Below are 24,927 nucleotides of genomic sequence, written 5' to 3'. Positions count from 1 at the left end.
CAAAGAAAAACCCAGCTCCCGTGGGAGAGACAGACTTACGAATGAACCCCTTCTCTAAACTCTCTCTTATATAGGTCGACATGGCCTCCGACTCAGGTATCGACAGGGGATAAACCCTGCCTTTAGGTGGAACCGAACCTGGGATAAGGTCTATGGCACAGTCATACGGCCTATGGGGTGGAAGAACCTCAGCACCCTGTTTGGAGAACACGTCAGCGAAATCCAGATAGGATGTAGGTATGGGAGAGAGATCAGTAGATGCAACCGCAATGACCTTAGGTGGTAAGGGAAGACATCGGGACTGACATTTCGAACCCCAACTAATAATGCTGTCAGACTCCCAGTCAATGTGAGGAGCATGAGTACGAAGCCATGGGAGACCCAGAAGGACGTCGTCTATACCCTCAGGCAAAACAAGAAAAGAAATCTCCTCTATGTGACCCTGAGACAGGGAAAGGCGCAAGGGAACTGTCCTCAATGTAATGGAGTCAGACAACATAGTTCCATTAACAACACGGACAGGAATAGGCGCCTCTAACATGATAGAGGAAATATTGTGTCCCTTTACAAATCCTGAGGACACAAAAGTCCCGTCAGCTCCGGAATCCACAAAAGCCATAATAGGCCATGTATTCTCAGATAACGAGAGCTGACCTGGGATACAACACTTAGAGGGTGCAGAAGACGTCTCTAGTAACCCCCCTCTAATGGTTACTAGGCCAGGGAGTTTCCCTGACGACTAGGACACTTGTTGGCATAGTGCCCAGCCTGACGACATACGTAACATATAGGAGGACCAGACTTGCGTAGTCTGGAAGACGTATGACCTAACTCCATAGGAGTGGGAGATGTTTCAGATGCTGAGGAAGATGGTAGTGGACCCTCAACAACTGGAATAGCCCGATGCTTAGGGCGTGAGGAAGAGACCTCGAGTCTACGTTCCTTATGGCGTACATCAATCCTCGTTGCTACTGTGATCAAGTCCTCCAGAGAAGCAGGGACCTCACGAGTAGCAAGAGCATCCTTGACATAGCCTGCCAACCCTCCCCAGAAGATAGGAATCAACACCTTCTCTGGCCAATCTAGTTCTGCCACCAGAGTTCTAAAAGCAATGGCATAAGAACTAGTGGATAACGAACCCTGAGATAGATCTAACAGTCTCAGGGCCGCATCATGGGTAACCTGCGGACCCATGAATACCGCCTTAAGAGCATCAAGAAAGTCTTGATGTCTCAGAGTAACCACATCAGAGCGCTCCCATAGGGGAGTCGCCCATTGTAAGGCTTTGTCCTGAAGTAAGGAGATGATAAAGCCTACTCTGGACCTCTCCGTAGAGAAGCGAGAAGAGTTGACCTCTAGGTGTATCTGACACTGACTAATGAAACCACGACATGATCTGGCATCGCCAGAATATCTGTTTGGCAGAGCAAGTCGAGGATCATGTGCAGATGTCACCATGTTCTGAGGTTTATCCTCTATACTCTTGAGCCGTGACTCAAGTACTTGTATGTAACGGTGTAACTGCTGATATTCTGCCATAACTGCCAGACCCTTGGCTCAGTCCTAATGTTACGGGGGGCTGTCTGATAATAACCTAAAGGAGTATCAGACAGTCAGGGTCCACTGTGCAAAGACTCTGCTGCAGACTATGGCAGAGTGCAATACTTCTGTTAACTCACAGAAGGATATAATAAGTAAGTAAAGCAATTCCTCCCTTACTTGGAGGGTGTGTGGAATGATCTCTGTTAATAATCACAGAGACAAAGGCAATGTGTGCGAAATGGCACCTACCTAGGTCCGCTCTTCTAGTGATGCAAAAGAGACGAACAGCAGCGTAAGCCGCACAAAGCTCCTACCTGCGTTCGCTCCACTAGTGTGCGAGGACACGAACCACTAGATATGGCACCTGCCTAGGTCCGCTCTTCTAGTGGTGCAAAAGAGACGAACAGCAGCGTAAGCCGCACAAAGCTCCTACCTCTGTTCGCTCCCCTAGTGTGCGAGGATACGAACAACTGCCAGACGCAGTATAAGGAACGTTACCCTAGCGGCAACGTCCACCTATGAGTCGAACCACAAGGCCCAGCCAGACCATGTGCCTCAGGCACCTGCCTATGTCCGCTCCCCTAAGAGGTAAGGATACGGACAGCAGCCGAAGCTGTAAGGTATAAGAACGCTACCCTGCCGGTAGCGCTCACCTAGCATAGACAGAGGAATGCCTAGAGGAACGCGCACAGAGCGTCTACTCTTATGCATGAACCAAGAGGACTGAGCGCCATGCGGCGTGTGTCAGGGTCTTATATAGACTCTGTGCCTCATCCAAGATGGAGGACACCAGAGCCAATCCGCTGCCAGAACGACAGGAGTGACGTCATGCTGGCCTATCACCGAGCAAGGCATCACAAGCACATGACCAGCAACCAATCGGCATAGAAGGTGTCAGAGACATGTGACCTCGTGTCAGCGATGATGTCACCCGCACATGTGCAATGGCTCCAAGATAGGACTTAGTCTCCGGCGCTCGCACATGTGCAGTAGCAAGAAATCTGGACTTAGTCTCCAGCGCTCGCACATGTGCAGTAGCAAGAAATCTGGACTTAGTCTCCAGCACTCGCACATGTGCAGTAGCAAGAAATCTGGACAGTCTCCAGTGCTCGCAGCAACCGTAACAGTTACCTTGATATTATGGAAAGGGAAGCCTTTGGCAATCTAGCCAAAAATCAGACCCTGATATTTAAATTTTCAGATAAAGGGGGGAACCTGGTTATTATGGACCATGCAATTTATAAGAAAATAGTCCTATACATGTTGGGCGACCAAAAAAACGTATGCGCCTCTACGTAGAGTTTTCAAAAAAGAACTTGAATATAGAACGCTCTAAATAATGGACCCTTAAGGGTTGTCCAATTGTCTCAGGGGTGGACTCTTTGACGCAGAATGGTAGCATCTATTTAGATAAAATTCTGAGAAATTTTGTAACAGCACTCCCCACATATTTACGGGATACTATGGACTTACTATCCAAACAGCAAGATATCTCTATAGAAAAAGGGGAACACTTAGTATCTACAGATGTGGAATCCCTATATAGTAACATCCCCCATTTATATGGTCTGAACACTACAAAGCATTTCCTTAACACTAGGGGTAGACCATTTTCATTACATAACTTTGTACTAGACTTGCTCCATTATATACTCACACACAACTATTTTACATTTGACTACAAGTTCTGCCACCAGCTCAGCTGTGACATCAGGGGTTCACCCTAGTTTATTCTGATCGCTGCGACTCTGTCTGCACTCACAACTGGCAGTCATGCTGTATGGCCACTGGCTTTGACAGGACAGGGATATAGCAATGCTGGAGGCTTCGTGAGACCTTGTGTAGATTACTTTAGATCTGGAGGGGTGTTTGGGGGTTAATAAAGTGGTGAACGAGGGGGATTTTTATTTTATTTCAAATAAAGGAGTTTTTTTGGCTGTTTGTGGTTATTTACTTTCACTTACAGATTGGTAATGTGAGGTGTCTCATAGACGCCTAACATCATGACCTAGGGCTTAGTAGAAGCTATGGGCTGCCATTAACCCCTTATTACCCCAATTGCCACCGCACCACGAGCTGGCTCCAGCGTTAGAATTGGCGCATCTTATGGATGTGCCACTTCTAAGGCAGCTGTGGGCTGCTATTGTTAGGCTGGAAAGGGCCAAATAACCATGGCCCTTCCCACCCTAATAATATCAGCCCCCAGTTGTCTGCTGTACCTTGGCTGGTATTAGAAAAATGGGGGGGACCCCACATCATTTTTTTTTTTTAAATAAATTAATTTTAAAAAAAAGCATGAGATCCCCTTTATTTTTCATAACCAGTGAAAGGTACAGCAAACAGCTGAGAGTTGCAGCCCCCAGCTGCTGCTGTTCCTGTACTAGATATGAAAAAGGGGGGGAACCCCACGTAATTTTTTTTTACCCCCAAAAAATTAAAAAACAAAAAAACAAAACAAACAGCTAGCCAAGCTAGCTATCCCTCTATTGAGCTATTCTGTTATTTATTTCTGTGTATTCTATCTGTTCTTTTTTTATTATCCATGTATCTATCTATCTATAATAATAATAATAATAATAATAATAATAAAAAAATCTTTATTTCTATAGCGCCAACATATTACGCAGCGCTTTACAATTCAGGAGGTTCATATACAAACAAATAAGAGTTATAGAAAATACAATAATTGGAGTATGGAAAAAAGACAACCCTGCTCGTGAGAGCTTACAATCTACAATGCGATGGGGGGGGCAGGGTAAAAGTGCTTACTTACAATGGCAGCCCAGCCATCTCAAGGAAATGGGGGGATAGATAATGGCTGCCTGGACCACTTGGCGAGAACCTTGACTTGCATTTGAGTGCCATGGAATATGACGTGGGGTTATATTCTGAGAAGACGTGGAATGACTATATGAATTTAATTCGGCTAGGGAGTGTGATAGGCCACCCTAAAAAGGTGCGTTTTTAGGGAGCGTCTGAAGCTGACTAAGTTGTGATCTGTCCCAGCTTCTTCGGGTAGAGCGTTCCAGAGGATTGGTGCAGCTCAGGAGAAGTCTTGGATCCAGGAGTGGGAGGTTCGGATTAGTGGTGACGTTAGTCGAAAGTCTTTTGCAGAGCGTAGAGAACGAGTGGGGTGATAGACAGAGAGGAGGGTGGAGATGTAGGGGGGTGCCGCACTGCGGAGAGCTTTGTGGGTGAGAACAAACAGTTTGAATTGGATACTGTGATATATGGGCAGCTAGTGCAATGACTGGCACAGAACGGAAGCATCTGAGTAGCGGTTAGCCAGGTAGGTGACCCTGGCTGCTGCATTAAGGATGGCCTGTAGAGGAGAGAGTCTAGTTAGGGGGAGACCAATTAACAGAGAGTTATAGTAGTCGAGGCGGGAGTGGATCAGGGCCACGGTGAGGGTTTTTGTTGTTTCCATTGTGAGAAAGGGGCGGATTCTAGAGATGTTCTTGAGGTGCAAGCGGCAGGAGCGGGCAAGAGATTGTATGTGAGAGGTGAAGGACAGATCGGTGTCAAGAATAACACCCAGACAGCGAGCCTGCTGCCTAGGAGTTATCATGGTGCCATACACAGAGAGGGAGATGTTGGGTTTAGGGAGGTTAGAAGATGGAGGGAATAGAAGTAGTTCAGTTTTGGAAAGGTTAAGTTTCAGATAGAGAGCAGACATAACATTGCAAACTGCAGTCAGGCAGTCACTTGTGTTCTGTAGTACAGCAGGGGTGAGCTCAGGGGATGAGGTGTATAGTTGTGTGTCATCAGCATAAAGATGGTACAAGAAGCCAAAACAACATATTGCTTGTCCAATTGGGGCAGTGTAGAGGGAGAAAAGAAGCGGGCCGAGGACTGACCCTTGAGGGACCCCAACTGTGAGACGAAGAGGAGAAGATGTGGAGCCAGCAAACAATACACTGAATGAGCGACCAGAAAGATAGGAAGAAAGCAAGGAAAGAACAGTGTCCTTTAGGCCGATTGAATAGAGCATAGAGAGAAGGAGATGGTGGTCAACAGTATCGAAGGCTGCAGAGAGGTCAAGCAGAACAAGCAGAGAGTGGTCACCATTACATTTTGCTGTCAATAGGTTATTAGTCACTTTGATGAGGGCAGTTTCTGTTGAGTGTAGGGGGCGGAAGCCAGACTGTAAAGGATCTAGAATCTATCTATCCATGTACCTATCTATCCATCTAGCTATCAAATCATCTAGCTATTCTTTCTATTTTTTTCTATCTATCATCTATTCTAGCTATCTATCCATTATCCTAATCTATCATATTTTGTTTCTGGTTTGAAAAAACGCAATAACAAAAACGCACCAAAAACACATAAAAAATGCACAAAAATGCACCAAAAAGGCATCATAAACGCACCTAAAACACACCTACAGTACATAACAAGCGGGGTTTTTTTTACATTTCCACTCTCTGCAGCGTGCGCATGTAGCGTTAATGGCAGAGCCAATTTTGTCCTTAAAGGGAACTTGTCAACAGATTTGGTGACTATAAGCTACGGCCACCACCAGTGGGCTCTTATATACATCATTCTAAAATACTGCATATAAGAGCCCAGGCCGCTGTGTAGAATGTAAAAAAACCCCTTTATAATACTCACCTAGGGGGGCGGTGTGGTTCGGATTGGTCAAATGGTCAAAAAGGTGTTGGAAACTAGACCCATCAAGGATTTTATTCAGGGGTATAATGAGCATTTTGAACGCATAGGTACTTCACAGTATTTGATAACATTAGGTTGTCATAAGGAAAATTTTCATTTAATTGTTTTCACACAAATGTTGCTGTAGCCCCAAATTTTTCACTTCGTCAAGAGGCAACACCAAAACGTGGACCCCACAGTTTGTTACCCAATTTCTTATGAGCGCATGGATACCCTACATGTGCTCGGAACAGAAGGAGCACCATTTTAATTTTGGAAAAGCTCAAATAAACTGCCAGGACCATGATGCATTAGCAGGGCCCCTAAGGTCGGGAGAACCCCTCTCCTGACACACACACGTGACCCCATTTTGGAAACTAAACCCCTCAAGGATTTTATTCAGCGCTATAATGAGCATTTTGAACCAAATTTCTCCCTTTTAGGCTACATGCCTATGAACCAGCGACACTGCATCTGGGACGCAGTGTCAGCCCTCCTGCAGAGATGCGATGTTCTCCACGGGAGAATGCATCTGCCCGTATCCACAATCAGGGTTCGGTCTGCTGCTAACTTTAGCTCTCCTGTCCCCTCCGAGAACACTCGAGTCGCCATAGCATAGCTGCACCGGATGTCAGTTTATACTGTGGAGAAAAATGCAGAGTAGGTAGGAGATATTTAAAAATCCCAATCACTGTCCTTGTAATATACAATGCAACAATCTGGAGGCAGCAAAAACACTGCAGCCAAAACGCTGGAAATCCTGATCGATGGCTCACAGCCCTAAAAAGCTAGAACAGACGGAGGGAGGTAAAACATATAAATATTGTCCCACCCCCCTAGATATTATACATGTGCACCCTTTAGTGACTTTCATGTGGCACTGAAGGGTGTTTAGCCTTGGTCCCCCCTATTTTTGATAGCCAGCTAGGATAAAGAATATTGTTGCTGTTTGCTTTACTTTGGCTGTTAATCTAAAACTGAGGTAAGCCCAGATGTTTTTTTATAATTATTTAGTTATCAATAATTAAAAAAAAAAACATAGGGTGCCCACCCCAAATTGGATCACCAGCCAAAGTGAAGCAGACAGCCGGGGTCTGGTATTCTTAGGCTGGGGAAGCTCATGTTTATTTAGCCCTCTACAGCCTAGAAATAGCAGGCCACAGCCGCCCCAGAAGTGGCGCATCCATTAGATGCGCCAATCCTGGCGCTTCACCCCAGCTCATCCAATTGCCCTGGTGTGGTGGCAAATGGGGAAATATAAATGGGTGATGCCAGCTGTGTAATGTCACTTGTCATCAAGCCCAGGGGTTAGTAATGTGGAGGCATCTATCAGAGTAAGTAATTAAAAAAAGGCAGCAGAAACATTTTTATTTCAAAAAACACTCCCCAACACATTCCATCTTTCATCAATTTATAGAAAGAAAAATAAGCCAGTAAAAAAAATCCCAATTCAGTCCATTGGCATCTATTTTGGAGGCCCCACAATCACTCCTCCTTCCAGGACATGAGGGGGGGGGGCATGCTCGGAGAACACATCCCCCATGTTGTGGAAGTGCAAACACTCCATCTGAGGAGTGTGCCTGAAGTGACCTCAGATGAAAGACATCAGAGGAAGAGGATGGTTGCGGTGGATGTAAAACTCAGGTGCCTATCATGTTAGATGATCAGATGGAGGAGGGGGACCTGGGGAGGACATTTGTCTCTCATCTGCCATGTCAGATGGGAGTGATTAGAGGAGAGAAGCGATTGCGACGGGCGCAAAACTAATGCGCGCACCATTTTAGACAATCAGGAGGAGGAGGAGGACATCTTTGACCCACCTGACATGTTTGATCATGCCAGGTGGGATGGGGAGAATTATTTTTTACCGATGCTACCATTTACTGTAACATGATCACCGTTATATGGTGCATAACGGTGATCACCTGACCAGAGACCGGTAAAACATGGCCTGGATCGTGATCTACAGGGTCTCTGCTACCCCCGGACGCTGAAAACCTGGAGATTTTCTGAAGCTGGAAGGGTGGGGGGCGCTATTCCCTTTTATTTTTACCGGTTTTAAAACACCGGTAAGGGATAAGTACCCTTAAGTGCCACCATTTTAATCCGTAAGGCCGTCGTAAAGGGGTTCAAAGGTAATTGCCCTTTGTTCTGGGAACTTTTACTCGCTGCAATTATATTTAATTTATTAACGTACTATCCTATTTTATTAGTGACCATATACCACATTGTTGCCTCAAGGTATTTGGAGTAGCACCATGTATGCACTCATAAGAAGCCTACAACATACTTTATTCACTAACGTACTAGCTACATCAGATTCAACCCATATTTGAAAACAACAGGTATGAGAGATTAGATTGCTTATACCGGTGTGTGTGTATATATATCTATATCTATATTCTTAATCAATATGGGAGTTTTTTCTCATTTTCTAGACTGAGTGGGTCTCTTAGATAAATTGAACTGTTACATCTTCTTGCTAAGGAAATACACTAGTCTAAAAACAGTAAGTATACCTTTTATATAACAGATACCTTGATTATACATAGAAGTACCCAGATCCTAATTGAGTTGTTTTCATCACTTACAGGTTAAATCGGTTCAAAGTCCACACCCTACCAGAGATCATCCACTGAAACAAGATGGATGGCTAATACAGATACACCAACAAGAGGAGGATCAAGCAAATTACTGTCACTTTAATGGACCTTTCACCTGATTATACAGTACTTGATACCCTAGATTACTACAGGGAGGGGGGTTGTTTTACGTAATATGAAATACCTATGGATAGATCATTTGACATTTGCAGTATATCTAATACTTTAATGGGCCTTTCGTCCTGATTATACAGTACTTGATACCCTAGATTGCTATGGGGGAGGGGGGGGGGGTCTGTTTCACGTAATATGAAATACCTATAGATAGATCATTTGACATTTGCTATATATCTAATATACTTGTATGACATAAAATAAATCTATTAAGGAACTTTATGTATATACCTCTAAAGAAAGTCTTCATGTAGAAGGGAAACGCGTCGGTCAGTCTTATAGGCTAGAGCAAAATTGATGACAATCATGACTTTTACAATACAACTGTACTGGATAACAGTTGAAGGATATACACTGACATTCTCCCAGAGATGGTGGCATGACTAACACCCCAGTGACTAACAACTTCATGTACAGTACTTACCAACAAGGACTAAATATAGGAGGATTGTATAAACATCCTGGTAATCCACCTTTGTGGGGCAGTCAATATTTTTCTCTAACAGTCTCTCTGTAGTCTACTTATGTTTTATTATATCTTTGTCTTATCTACAATATCTATTGCATACTCTAATGTGGGTTGTATAAGAGATATGTATTTCTAAAGATCGTTTATGATATGGTAATGAGGACTGTGACTACTTGTAAGGCGTTAGTTCCCAAACTAGTCGGCCCACTTAGCATGTTAGCACGCCCCTCTGGATGTACTAACATGCTTTACAATCCCCAGCTTTGTACCCATCAGCTTTCACCTTCTTTGAAGCCAGGCTTATGCACACTGGCTTCAAAGAGGCTCCCTCTAAATGATCGGAAGTTGCATGCACTTCCGGTCACACGCACTACTCACAAGCGGGGTGTAAGTCCCAGCTTCAGAGAGGAGTAGGGATCATGACCAGAAGAGCGTACAACGTCTGATTATGGGCAATGAGCATCTTTGAAGCCAGTGTGCATACACCCAGCGTCAAAAGAGCTGAATGCGAATGGGTACAAAGCTGCACTTATGCCATGAGACTGAGCTTTGTAAAGCATTTTAGGACACCCACAGAGGGCGTGCTAACATGCTAAGTACGCCGACAAGCCAGGGAACTAACGCTGTTAGATTATTTCAGTCTGTGCACAAGACTTTGGGGACTGCGCAGCTGAAGGCTCTAGCCTGCACAAGAACCAGGTGAGTCAGGTATAGTAGCATTGACTTAGACAAACTTTTACATTTCCCATGTGTGCAATACTACACACATAACAGTGACATGGAATCTGCAATCTATTACAGCCAAAATTGGGCTTCAAAATTTAAATAGCGCTTCTCCCCTTCCAAGCACAGAGTACACCACATATGGGTTATCTGTGTACTCAGGAGAAATTGCACAACAAATTGTATGCTTCATTTTCTCTTGTTACCCTTGTGAAAATAAAAATGTGTGGCATATGCAACATGTTTGTGGGAAAAAATGTGTTTTAATTTTCACAGCTCAGTGTAATAAAATTCAGTGAAGCACCTGGGGTTTCAAGGGGCTTACCACACCACTACATAAATTCCTTGAGGGGTGTAGTTTCCTAAATAGTCACTTAATGGGTGGTTTCACTGTTTAGGCACATCAGGAGCTCTACTAATGTGACATGGCATCCACTATCTAGTCCAGCCAATTTTGCAGTACAAAAGTCAAATGGTGCTTCTTCCCTTCCAAGCTTTCCCATGCGCCCAAACAGTAGCTTTCCACCACATATGGAGTATCAGTGTAGAAAAAAGTAAACTTTTCATTTTTATCTTCCACATTGCTTTAATTCCTGTGAAGCACCAAAGGGACTACAAAAACTTCTTAAATGTGGTTTGGAGTACGTTGAGAATGCAGTTTTTAAAATGTTGTCACTTTTGTATATTTTCTGTCACGTAGTCCTCTCAGTCATTTCAGATGTGATGTGGTCCCTAAAAATAGTTTTTTACATTTTGTTGGAAAAATGTGAAGTTACTGATAAACTCATAACTTCCTAACAAAAGAAAATTGCTTTAAAAATGGTGCTGATGTAATGTTGACATATAGCAAATGTAATTTATTGACTATTTAGTGTGGTACAGTACACCACCTTGGGCGCTTAAATGTGTCCTAGGTTGTGTCCCCCCAGTAACCACGGGCTTCGGCGGCGAGCCCGCGGTAATTTCCACACGTCTGCTGATCCTATCAGTAGACATGTGCGGCTAACAGGCACGGGTGGAGCCAAGATTCACCCATGCCTGCTTACCACTTAGAATGTGCTGTCAACTACTGAAAGCGCAATTGAAATGGCTGCACTGGGGATCACGCTATTGCCTGCCACCATTGGCGGCACCGTGAAGCGATCATGAGGTGCTAATGGGTTGCTATTGTAGCGCGGGGTCAGCAGATGACCCCTGATACTAGCATGACATATTTCCTCTGAGAGCCGATAGAGGTCTAGCACAGGAATGCTGCATTTCTAATGATCCTCAGAGTATTGCTGCTCTCATCAGCAGAAATGCACAAGTGATTAGACTGTGAAGTCATAAAGTCCCCTAGGGGGACTAGTAAAAATAAACACAAAAGAATGTAAAAGAAAAAGTTTTAAAAAATAAAAAAAACCCTAAAAGTTCAAATCACCCTATTAAAAATAAAACAATAAAAAAAATACACATATTTGGTATCAACAAGTTCAGAAATGTCCGATCTATCAAGAAAAAAATTCACTTAATATGATCGGTATACGGTGTGGTGAGATATGAATTCCAAACGCCAAAATTACGTTTTTGGGTTGCTGCAACATTTTTTTAAAATGAAATAACAGGCAATCAAAACATTTCATCTACCCTAAAACAGTATAATTAAAAACTTCAGCTCAAGACATAAAATAAGCTGTCACTGAGCCCCAGATCCCGAAAAATGAGAATGCTACCGGACTCAGAAAATGGTGACAAACACACAATTACTTTTTGGGAGAAATTTCTGACAGTAAAAGTATATGTGTTTGGTACCTACAAACTCGTACTGACCAGAGGCATCATACGGACACCTTAGTGTTACCTATTGTGATCAGGGTGAATTAAAGACCCCCAAAACAATCGTGCAATTGCACTTTTTTTTTTTTGCAATTTCACAACACTTTGAATTTTTTTTCCTGTTTTCCAGTACACTATTTGATAAAACTAATGGTTTCATTCAAAAGAATTCGTCCCACAGAAAACAAAGCTCTCGTATAGCAATATTGACGTAAAAATAAAACATTTATGGCTCTTGGAAGAAGGAGAGGAAAAAACAAAAATGAAAAACGGAAAAATCACTGAGGAATCATATCGACCATTTACCATCATCATTTACCATCATTTACCATTCATCATCATTTACCAGTAACAGGAAATACAGTACAAAATATCACAAAAAAAACAAAAGCAATCTCGGAATCCCTGGAATTTATTGAAACATTCCTGAGTTATCTAATAAAGCTAAGTGTGTGTGTGAGAGAGTGTGTGTATATGTCCGCTAAAGGAATCCGCACCGTCGCATTTACAATCACGAAATTTTGCACAGACACCCCATGTGACTCAGGGAACGTCATAGACTATGTTTTGATGGGAAAATTTAACCCCGCGCTTTAAAGTTAGGCTATGTGCCAATGCTGCGGAAAATTTGCGGTATTTGCCGCAATTTTTTCATGGAAATTCCGCAAATTTTTCAAAAATACGCAGTACAGCGAGTCCCCAGCAATTTCTATGGCATTTGGGGATTGCTGTGCCCCTGCTGCGTTTTTTTCCACAGCAGAAATGATGCGTATTTCCCTGCGGAAAAATCTGCAGCATGTCAATTATTCCTGCGAATTCCTCTGCAGGGTCCCATACTTATCTGCCTTGATTGAAGACACCGGACTCCCTTCCTTCAGTGCAGAGGAGCGTGGTGGAGCCAGGAGCAGGAGGTGGGCGTCACCTGCACGAGCTCCGGTCATGTGACAGCCGGAGCTAGTTCAGGCCCTCCCACCTTCTCCTGCAATGTGCAGACAGACAGCCAGAAAGTAAAGTGCTGCATGATGGAGGGAAGTATGAACGCCCCGATCATTGCAGCACTTGTTCTGCATTGAGGATGCAGTGCCGATGCAGAATGATCGCAGCATATCAGCAGAACATTTCACAATAAAACTGCAGCATGTAAACAGACAAAAGTTGAGTTGCGGTTTTCTGGGAGCTCCTGCGGAATGTCCTGTGGATATATCCGTAGGACACTTTCCCCGTCGGCACATAGCCTTACTCTCCAAAAAACATGCCTCCATTAAAGTCAATAGAGCTGCGAGCTATAGGTTATTAATAGCAGCTGTGAGTGGTTGCTATAGGAACAAAGGACATTCAAAGTATAAGAAGCTTATGTGTGCGGTTATAAGATGTCGGTGGGGAGAGGATAGAGAGAGACAGAAAGAGACAGAGACATAGGCACAGACAGAGTAAGAGGCAGACAGGGAAAGAGAGACAGACGGAAAGAGACAGAGACAGACAGAGAGAGAGGCAGACAATCAAAGAGACAGACAGAGGCAGACAGGCACAGACATGAAAAGAGACAGACAGTCAAAGAGGCAGACAGATACAGACAGGAAAAGAGACAGACAGGGAAAGAATCTGACAGGGAAAGAGACTGACAGGGAAAGAGACAGGGAAAGAGACAGAGACAGAGATGGGGAAAGAGACAGAGACTGGGAAAGACACAGCCAGGGAAAGAGACAGCTAGACACAGAGCTAGAGAGAGACAGATAGAGATAGAGACAGATACAGAGTCAAACAGAGAGACAGACACAGACAGACAGACATGGATAGAAACAGAGACACACATGGATAGAGACAGACACACAGACAAACAGACACAGAGAAAGACACACAGAGACAGGAACACAGAGACAGACAGAAAGCGAGACAGACAGAAAGCGAGACAGACAGAAAGAGACAGACAGAAAGAGACATAGACAGACAGAGACTGGGAGAGAGACAGAGAGACAGTTACTTTCCCAGGCAACACCTGGGTACTACAGCTAGTTACTTCATAAAGTAACACTGGTCAGAATTGGAAAAAAAAATTGACCTGGTCAGGGATGTGAAAACCGGCTTGAGGTTGAAGGGGTTAATGGAGGTGCACAGCTGCTGTACTGAAAGTGTGAAATATAGTTACACTTAGTCTTCACCCATAATTATTTATCATGTAAGGCCTAAGACACACGGCAAGAAAAACGGTGCGAGTGGAGTGCGAAAAACATCGCATTCCACTCAGACCAATATTAGCCTATGTGTCAGCGCACATGAGCGATTATTTTCTCAGCCCTAATCGGACCGAGAAAACAATCGCAGCATGCTGCAACTGTAATGCGATCATGGTTTCTCTTGCACCCATGCAAGTCAATGGGGCAAGAGAAAAATCGCACTGCACTCGCGGTACACAGACTGCAATCGCAATAGCCATCTACGGAGGAGAGAGGGAGATAAATCCCTCCCTTCGTGCCGGCCCGCCCCTCCGCAGCGCTGGCCCACCCCCCACAGCTGAGGTCCGCTCGCATGAACGGACCTCAGTCGCAGGGACACTCGCATGACACTCAGCTCTGCTGTACTGCCAGCGTGAGCCGAGTGTCATGCGAGGGGATCGAAGTAATCCCCGTGTGGCCCCAGCTTAATTTGAAGTCTAGGACTCGCCCATCTATAGTTTTGTGCTAATCTCAAGCACTGCCCTACCCTGTCCCAAGCTGTCCCTGCTGTTCCATCCATAGCACTGTAATGACTACTAAGCATATGAGAATCATTCTCTACTTCACTCCTTTGCTCCCAGGCACTAAAACAACTTCATGACCGGGCCATTTTGTAGGATTCTGACCAGTGTCACTTTCACAGGTCATAATTCTGGAACTCTTCAATGGATCCCGGTGATTCTGACATTGTTTTTTGTGACATATAGTACTTCATGATAGCTGTAAGTTTGGCACAATATTTTTTTGCGGTTATTTCTGAAAATTTCGAAAATTTTTAAACATTGAAATTTTATGCCCGTAAATACGAGGATTATATCACACAAAATAGTTACTAAAAAACATTTCTCACATGTCTACTTTACACCAGTGCAATTTTTTTTTGTTAGGAAGTTAGAAGGGTTCAAAGTTCATCAAAAATTTCTCATTTTTCCAACAAAATTTACAAAACCATTTTTTTTAGGGACCACATCACATTTGATGTGACTTTAGGAGGCCTAGGTGACAAAAAATACCCAAAAGTGACAACAAAAATTGCATCCCTCAAACTGCTCAAAACCACATCCAAAAGTTTATTAACCCTTTAGGCTCTTCACAGGAACTAAAGGAAGGAAAAAATGAAAATTTTACTTTTTTTACTGAAAAATGTTACTTTAGCCATAAAATTTACCATTTTCACAAGGGTATCAGGAAAAAATGCACCATAAAATGTATTGTGGAATTTGTTCCGAGTACACGCCGATACCTCATGTGGTGGAAATCAATTGTTTGGGTGCATGATAGAGCTCGGAAGGAAAGGAGCGCCATTCGAATTTTTGAAAGCAAAAATTAGCTGCAATCATTAGCGGACATCATCTCGCGTTTGAAAAAATGCACCATAACATTTATTGTGCAATTTCTCCTCAGTTCGCAGATATGTGGTTGAAATCCATTGTTTGGGCGCATGGCAGGGCTCGGAAGGGAAGGAGCATTATTTGACTGCAAAATTAGCTGGAATCATTAGCAAACGTCATGTTGCGTTTTGAGAGCCCGTGAGGTGCCTAAACAATGGAACTCGAACTCACCCACAAGTTAACCTATTTTGGAAACTTGATCACTCAAGAAATGATTGGTGAGTACCTACAACGCCCAGGGGCTTTATAGAACTTTATAACACTGAGCTGTGAAAATGAAAAGAATACATTTTTAACCTCAAAAAATATTGCGTTAACCCCACATTTGTCAAATTCACTAGGGTAACAGGAAATAATGAACCATACAATTTGTTGTGTAATTTCTCCTGGGTACACCAGTACCCCATATGTGGTCGAAAACTACTTTTGAGGCACAGTAGAAAATGTGAAGGAGCGCCGTATTGGAGTGCAGATTTAGCTGAAATGGTGTGGGTGTGCCAATTCACATTGGCAGAGCCTCTGAGCTGCCAGACCAGCAGAAACACCCCATAAGTGACCCCATTTAACTAACTGCACTCTTCAATGAATTTATCCAGGGGTGCAGTGATAATATTGATATTACAGGTGTCACAAAATTTTATCCTATAATGGGCACTGAACAAAAATATTTACCACTAAAATGTTGTTTTAACCCCCGATTTCCAATTTCAACAAAGAAAATAGGTAAAAAAAAGGCCCCAAAATGTGTTACACAATTTCTCCATAACGTGGCAATTTTCCACACGTGACCGTGCAGTACTGTTTGGCTGCACCACAGGGATCGGAGGGGAAGGAGCAATATTTGATATTTGGAGCACAGGGTTTCCGAGAATAGTTTGCGGACTCCTTTTGCAGAGCCCCTAAGTGCCAAAACAGAAGAAATCCCCCTCAAGTGACCAAATTTTAAATTTTCAAAATTACATGCCTCTGGGAATTCATTTATAGGTGCAGCTGATTATTTTGTCCCTGGAAAAACACCCATGGTGTCAAACACAGTGAATGCTGCAGATTTAAACATTGCAAATAAGCCCTTTGCCTAGTACATTGTAGTACCCGTACATTGTGCCCAGCTTGTGCTTCTGTAAACCTGCTCCTCGTATATTTAAGTAGTCTCTCCTCACTACAATAATGCCAAACATGTGGATGCTACTGTGGTTTAGACACATGGTGGGCTCAGAAGAGAGCGGGCATTTGGATTGGGAGTGCATTTAGCTGAATTTCTTTTCTTGAGGAGGGGGGAGCCATAGCGTTTTTCGAGAGCTTTTGTGCTACCAATAATATGGAAACCCCCTATATTTCCATTAGCCGTTGACTGACCTGAGTGGGGACTTGTGTGTTTGTGGGTAGAGTTGAATGTCATTTAATGACAAGTTTGGTACACAAGATTTTCGATCAGTTCACATTTATCTTTTGCTCTATGCTGAGCACTTACATCGGGGTTTCCACCTACATCTCCAAAATACGTGATTCAGGTGAAACCTGCGACGGATCTATTCACTAATGAGGCAGCAGACTGTTTTCCCAGCTGAGGACACTCGCGTCTCCGCAGCATAAATTTACATACTGCATCTAGGGACGCCGCGCTGCAGGTCAGTTTAAGCTGCGGAGAAAAGCAGCAAAGTGGGCATGGGATTTCTATCACTTCATCCACTGTGCTTGTACAGTACAACGCAGCAGTTTGGACGCAGCAAAAAGACACTGCCTCCAATATACTGCTATTCCTGATCATGGGAATGCACCTTTACAAGTAATCCTGGTGCAAATGCTCAGCGTGGAGTGCAGGATAAATATGAGCCGCGGTGTACCGCAAATCTTTTGGAGGCAGAATGAAGAAAACAATAGCGGTTGAAGAATTGTCTTTATTTATTTTTTTCGCAGTTCACCTTGCAGTATAAGTGATTTAGGCAGCTTTATTCCTCTAGTCAGTACGATTACAGCGTTAGCAAGGTTTAGGCTATGTGCGCACTGAACATTTTTCACGGCGTATTTGCGCATTTTTCGGGTGCGTTTTTTGGGCTCAAAACTGCATGACTTTGTTTCCCCAGCAAAGTTTATTACTTTTCATTTTTGCTGTCCGCACACAACCTTTTTTTCTAGCTGCGATTTTGAGCTAAAAAAAATGGACATGTCAATTCGTTCCTGCGTTTTTCGCCAATACAATGCATTGGAAAAACGCAGCAAAATGCAGTGATCAACAATGCAGCAAAATGCAGCCAAAAACGCACCGAAACATGGTAAAAACTCATGCTTTTTTTAACGGTGCGTTTTTGCTGCGGGTGTTTTTTTTTGTATTTTTGTGCGGTTTTTGTAGCTAAAAACGCACAAACGCAGCGTCAAAAAAGCGCTGTGTGCGCACATAGCCCAATATAGCTTTTTTAGGTTTTTTCAAAAAGTTTTTACATAATAAAGGTTTTTTGCATCACGGGCTCTAGTTTTTGTTTTTTTTCTGCCGACAGTCATGTGAGGGTTTGTTTATTGCGGGATGAGTTGGAGTTTTTGTTGGTACAATTTTTGGTCACATAATTTTTGATCGCTTTCCATTCCACTTTTGTGAGGCAGAATCAAGAAGAAACAATAACTGAGGCATAGTTTAACTTTGTTTTGTTTATTTTACGCTGTTCACCATGCTATAAAATTGACAAGATACTTTTACTCTACAGGTTGGTATGATTACAGCGATACCATATGAATATATATATACAGGAATATATATAGGTAGGACCGTGAAGAAGGCACATAGTGCTGAAACATGTAGTCCCTTGCTCGAGTGCTATTAATTGATTGGAGTTCCTCATACTTTTATATGACTCAAAGGAATAATAAAGAAGTTTTTAAAATTCTGGTGAAAATTTCATCCTTTTGCTGGATCCTAATTCTCCTACATATATATAGAATGGTTGGTGATATCAACTCCCCTTTTGTGGCTCATTAGTATATGGTAGGGGGGAAACTTTTCAAGATGGGTGGTGACCATGGTGGCCATTTTGAAGTCGGCCATTTTGAATCAAACTTTACTTTTTCCAATCGGAAGAGGGTCATGTAACACAGCAAACCTATTGAGAATTTCACATGAAAAACAATGGTGTGCTTGCTTTTAACGTAATTTTATTCATTCAATAGTTATTTACAAATTTATGACCGCTTATAAAATGTGTTCAAAGTGATACCCATTGTATTGGATTGTCAATGCAACCTTCTTCTCCCACTCTTGACACACTGATAGCAACACTGCAGAATAAATACTAGCACAGGCTTCCAGTATCCGTTGTTTCAGATGCTGCACATCTTGTATGTTCACATCATAGACAATTGCCTTCAGATGACCCCAAAGATAAATGCCTAAGGGAGCCAGACCGGGAGAGCTTGGTGGCCATTCAACTGACCCATGATGACTAATCCACTTTCCAGGAAACTGTTCATGTAGAAATGCTCGGACCTGACACCCATATTGTGGTGGTTCACCATCTTGCTGGAAAAACTCAGGGTAAGTGCCATCTTCAGTGCATAAACAGGGAAACATCATCATGTTTCCTGGAAAGTGGATTGGTCAACGTGGGCCAGTTGAATGGCCACCAAGGTCTCCTGATCTGACCCCCTTAGACTTTTATCTTTGGAATCATCTGAAAGCAATTGTCTATGCTAAGAAGATACAAGATGTGCAGCATCTGAAACAACGGATACTGGAAGCCTGTGCTAGCATTTCTTCTGCGGTGTTGCTATCAGTGTGTCAAGAGTGGGAGAAGAGGGTTGCATTGACAATCCAACACAATGGGCAGCACTTTGAACACATTTTATGAATGGTCATCAAATTGTAAGTAACAAATGAATGAATAAAGTTATGTTAAAACCAGGCACACCATTGATTTTCTCGTGAAATTCACAAGTTTGATGTGTTACACGACACTCTTCCCATTGGAAAAAATAAAGTTGGATCCAAAATGGCAGACTTCAAAATGGCCCCCATTGTCCTAAATAGGAAAGGGTTCTTTACAGTTAGAGTGGTCAGACTGTGTAATACACTACAACAAGAGGTAGTAATGGCAGATACTATAACAGCTTTTAAAAAAGGGCTGGATGATTTCCTCAGTACACAAAACATTGTTGGTTATAAATGACTTAGTGACTAAATGTAGAACTGGTGGAGGAAGGTTGAACTAGATGGACCTAGGTCTTTTTTCAACCTAAGTAACTATGTAACTATGTAACTATGTCAACACTCATCTTAAAAGTTTCTCCCCCCATATACTAATGAGCCACAAAAAGGAAGCTGATACCACCAACCATCCCCCTTTTATTTAGGTGTATCCATATAAATGGCCCACCTTGTGTGTATGTGTATATGTACAGTCATATGAAAAAGTTTGGGCACCTCTATTAATGTTAACCTTTTTTCTTTGTAACAAATTGGGTTTTTGCAACAGCTATTTCAGTTTCATATATCTAATAACTGATGGACTGAGTAATATTTCTGGAATGAAATGAGGTTTATTGTACGAACAGAAAATGTGCAATCCGCATTTAAACAAAATTTGACAGGTGCAAAAGTATGGGCACCTTAACATAAAAGTGACATTAATATTTTATAGATCCTCCTTTTTCAAAAATAACAGCCTCTAGTCGCTTTCTGTAGCTTTTAATGAGTTCCTGGATTAAGGTATATTTGACCATTCCTGTTTACGAAACAATTCCAGTTCAGTTAAGTTTGATGGTCGCCGAGCATGGACAGCACGCTTCAAATCATCCCACAGATGTTCGGTCTGGGGACTGGGATGGCCATTCCAGAACATTGTAATTGTTCCTCTGCATGAATGCCTGAGTAGATTTGGAGCGATGTTTTGGATCATTGTCTTGCTGAAATATCCATCCCCTGCGTAACTTCAACTTCGTCACTGATTCTTGCACATTATTGTCAAGAATCTGCTGATACTGAGTTGAATCCATGTGACCCTCAACTTTAACAAGATTCTCGGTACCAGCATTGGCCACACAGCCTCAAAGCATGATGGAACCTCCACCAAATTTTACTGTGGGTAGCAAGTGCTTTTCTTGGAATGCCGTGATTTTTTGTCTACATGCATAACGCCTTTTTGTATAACCAAACAACTCAATCTTTGTTTCATGAGTCCACAGGACCTTCTTCCAAAATGTAACTGGCTTGTCCAAATGTGCTTTTGCATACCTCAGGCGACTCTGTTTGTGGTGTGCTTGCAGAAACGGCTTCTTTCCAATCACTCTCCCATACAGCTTCTCCTTGTGCAACGTGTGCTGTATTGTTGACCGATGCACATTGGCCCCATCTGCAGCAAGAGGAAGCTGCAGGTCTTTAGAGGTGGTCTGTAGATTGTCCTTGACTGTTCTCACCATTCTTCTTCTCTGCCTTTCTGATATTTTTCTTGGCCTGCCACTTCTAGGCTTAACAAGGACTGTACCTGTGTTCTTCCATTTCCTTACTATGCTCCTCACAGTGGAAACTGACAGTTTAAATCTCTGAGACAACTTTTTGTATCCTTTCCCCGAACAACTATGTTGAATAATCTTTGTTTTCAGATCATTTGAGATTTGTTTTGAGGAGCCCATGATGCCACTCTTCATAGGAGATGCAAATAGGAGAACAACTTGCAAGTGGCCACCTTAAATACCTTTTCTCATGATTGGATACACCTGCCTATGAAGTTCAAAGCTCAATGAGGTTACAAAACCAATTTAGTGCTTTAGTAAGTAAGTAAAAAGTAGTTAGGAGTGTTCAAATCAAGAAATTGATAAGGGTGCCCATACTTTTGCACCGGTCAAATTTTGTTTAAATGAGGATTGCACATTTTCTGTTAGTACAATAAACCTCATTTCAATCCAAAAATATTACTCAGTCCATCAGTTATTAGATATATAAAACTGAAATAGCTGTTGCAAAAAACCAATTTGTTATAAAGAAAAAAGGTTAACATTAATAGGGGTGCCCAAACTTTTTCATATGACATATATATATATATATATATATATATATATATACTGTATGTGTGTGTATATATATATATATATATATATATATATACTGTATGTGTGTATGTATATATATATATATATATATTTTTTTTTTTATTTTTTTTTCTTATTTTGCTGTTTTTGCACCATAAAAACAATTTTATAGGAAAAAAGAGGTTTTTGTATTGTTGCATTGTTAGAGCTATAACTATTTATTTTTTGGCTGAGGAGCAGTATGGTGGCTTGTTTTTTGCCAGGCAAGATGACGTTTTCAGAAGTACGATATATATATATATATATATATATATATATATATATATATATATATATATATATATATATATATATATATATAAATATAAATGTACAGTGCCTACAAGTAGTATTCAACCCCCTGCAGATTTAGCAGGTTTACACATTCGAATTAACTTAGCATTGTGACATTTGGACTGTAGATCAGCTTGGAAGTGTGAAATGCACTGCAGCAAAAAAGAATGTTATTTCTTTTTTTATTTTTTTTTTTAAAGTGTGAAAAGTTTATTCAGAGTGTCATTTATTATTCAACCCCTCAAACCACCAGAATTCTGTTTGGTTCCCCTAAAGTATTAAGAAGTATTTCAGGCACAAAGAACAATGAGCTTCACATGTTTGGATTAATTATCTCTTTTTCCAGCCTTTTCTGACTAATTAAGACCCCCCCCAAACTTGTGAACAGCACTCATACTTGGTCAAAATGGTGTGAGGTAGCAGCGTTGCTTGGGCAAAAAACGTGAGGCAGTGAGGCAGCAGCGTGTTCACACCAACAGTCTATTTATTGTTGCAGCATAAATAGATCCAATTTCCCACTGTCAAAGTCTCTTCCGGATCACAGCCGGTGCATATAGACAAATTATTTGCATCAAAAAGTCTTGTTACCTTAGGACCCCATTAACCGCAGGGATCTGTGTAAGGTTCTCCTAGGCTCACACTCTTGGCCTGTGTTCACTCCACACAGAGCCAGCCCAGCTCACACAGCATGTGTTAGCTTCACCAAGCCTGGCTCTCAACTGAGACACACTCTGCTGTGCTCTGCATGATTTAAACGAAAATGCCGGACATAAGGATTTCTACAAAACCTGGACTGGGAGGAGGGATCTGTCTCCCTGTTACCCTTTGTGCTATATTCCCAGTAATAGCTATAGCAAACTCAGAGGGTTTCCAGACACATTCTGGGGGACACATAGCGGTCTTCAAATATTACCCCTGTCACTGCCTCACATATCCCCCCCCCTCAGTTCAAACGGGCGGGGTTGAACTTTTGCCAACATACAGGGACCTCTGGACAGGGCATCCGCATTGCCCTGCAACCTACCAGCCCGGTGTTCCACAGAAAAGTGAAAGTTCTGCAAGGAGAGAAACCACCTGGTGACTCTAGCATTTCTCTCCTTAGCATTCCTCATACAGACCAAAGGGGAGTGGTCTGTCACCAGGCAAAAGTGTCGCCCCAGCAGGTAGTAGCGTAGGGATTCCAGAGCCCATTTTATGGCCCGGCACTCCTTCTCCACTATGCTATAGTTCTTCTCTGCCGGGGTGAGTTTTCTACTCAAATAGGTGACCAGGTGCTCTTCTCTATCTACCTCCTGGGACAGAACTGCACCCAGACCCACCTCAGAGGCATCTGCCTGTACTATAAACTCCTTTTGAAAGTCAGGGTTGACAAGGACAGGCTGACCACATAGGACTACCTTTAGCACCTGAAAGGCTTCCTCTGCTTGTGTATTCCAGTGGACCATGACCGACTTCTTCCCTTTTAAAAGATCGGACAAAGGCGCCGACCTTCCAGCAAAATTGGGTATGAATCGTCAGTAATACCCCATTATACCCAGAAAGGCTCTTACCTGTTTTGTGGTAAGGGGACGAGGCCAGTTTTGAATGGCTTTGATTTTGTTTACTTGTGGCTTGATAACCCCTTGGCCTATCACATACCCCAAGTAACGGGCTTCTTTGAGACCCATAGCACATTTGCTTGGATTCGCCGTCAGACCAGCAGCTCTGAGCGAATCCACTACCGCTTGTACCTGAGATAAGTGGGTGCTCCAGTCACTGCTATAGATGATGATGTCATCCAAATATGCGGAGGCATATGGTTGATGGGGTTCTAACACTATGTCCATTAATCTCTGAAACGTGGCCGGAGCCCCATGTAAACCAAATGGCAAGACGACATAGTGATAGAGCCCCCCTGGCGTGACAAAGGCGGTCTTTTCTTTTGCCGCCTCTGTCAGCGGCACCTGCCAGTAACCTTTAGTGAGATCGAGAGTCGTGAAGTACTGGGCCCGTCCCAGTCTCTCTATCAGCTCGTCGACCCTGGGCATGGGATACATATCAAATTTCGAAACCTCATTTAACTTTCGGAAGTCATTACAGAATCTTAAAGAACCGTCTGGTTTCGGGATCAGCACAATGGGACTGGCCCATTCGCTCGTGGATTTTTCAATAACCCCTAGTTGGAGCATCTTTTTTACCTCCTCCGCAATGGCTTGCCTACGAGCCTCTGGTACCCGGTATGGCCTCAGGCGTACCCTTACTTGAGGCTCGGTGACAATATCATGGTGGATTACAGTTGTTCGGCCTGGTAGGCTTGAGAACACATCCGTATTCCGCTGCACTAACCTCCGAGACTCCCGTCTCTGCTGTTTTGAGAGAGAATCCCCTATCCTCACTCCCAATTCATCATCAGGGGACTCCTCCTTTGTTGTTGTCAAGGCACCTGAAAAGGTTAGGTCCAACGTTACGTCAGCCACCATACATTCCCTGTCTTTCCATGCCTTCAGCAGGTTTACATGGTAGATTTGCTCTGGTTTTCTTCTACCTGGCTGATACACCTTATAGTTTACTTCCCCCACTTTCTCCCGGATCTCATAGGGACCTTGCCATTTGGCTAAGAACTTACTTTCTGCAGTAGGTATTAGGACTAAGACACGATCTCCCGGTTTAAAAGACCTGATGGAGGCCTTTCTATTATACTGAGTACTTTGGGCTGCCTGAGCATCCAGCAAATGCTCTTTAACAATGGGCATTATTGCCGTGATACGATCCTGCATACCCATAACGTATTCCACTGTGCTTTTGTGAGGGGTGGGCTCCTGTTCCCAAGTTTCCTTAACTATATCCAGCAGTCCCCGCAGATGTCTGCCATACAGTAACTCAAATGGCGAGAACCCGGTGGAAGATTGTGGGACCTCGCGGATAGCGAACATTAAATAGGGCAATAACATGTCCCAATCTTTCCCCTCTTTGGAGACCACCTTTTTCAACATAGCCTTCAGAGTTTTATTAAAACGTTC

Source organism: Anomaloglossus baeobatrachus, chromosome 4, assembly GCF_048569485.1.
Source record: "Anomaloglossus baeobatrachus isolate aAnoBae1 chromosome 4, aAnoBae1.hap1, whole genome shotgun sequence".
Classification (NCBI taxonomy): domain Eukaryota; kingdom Metazoa; phylum Chordata; class Amphibia; order Anura; family Aromobatidae; genus Anomaloglossus; species Anomaloglossus baeobatrachus.
Note: the sequence above shows the minus strand (reverse complement) of the source record.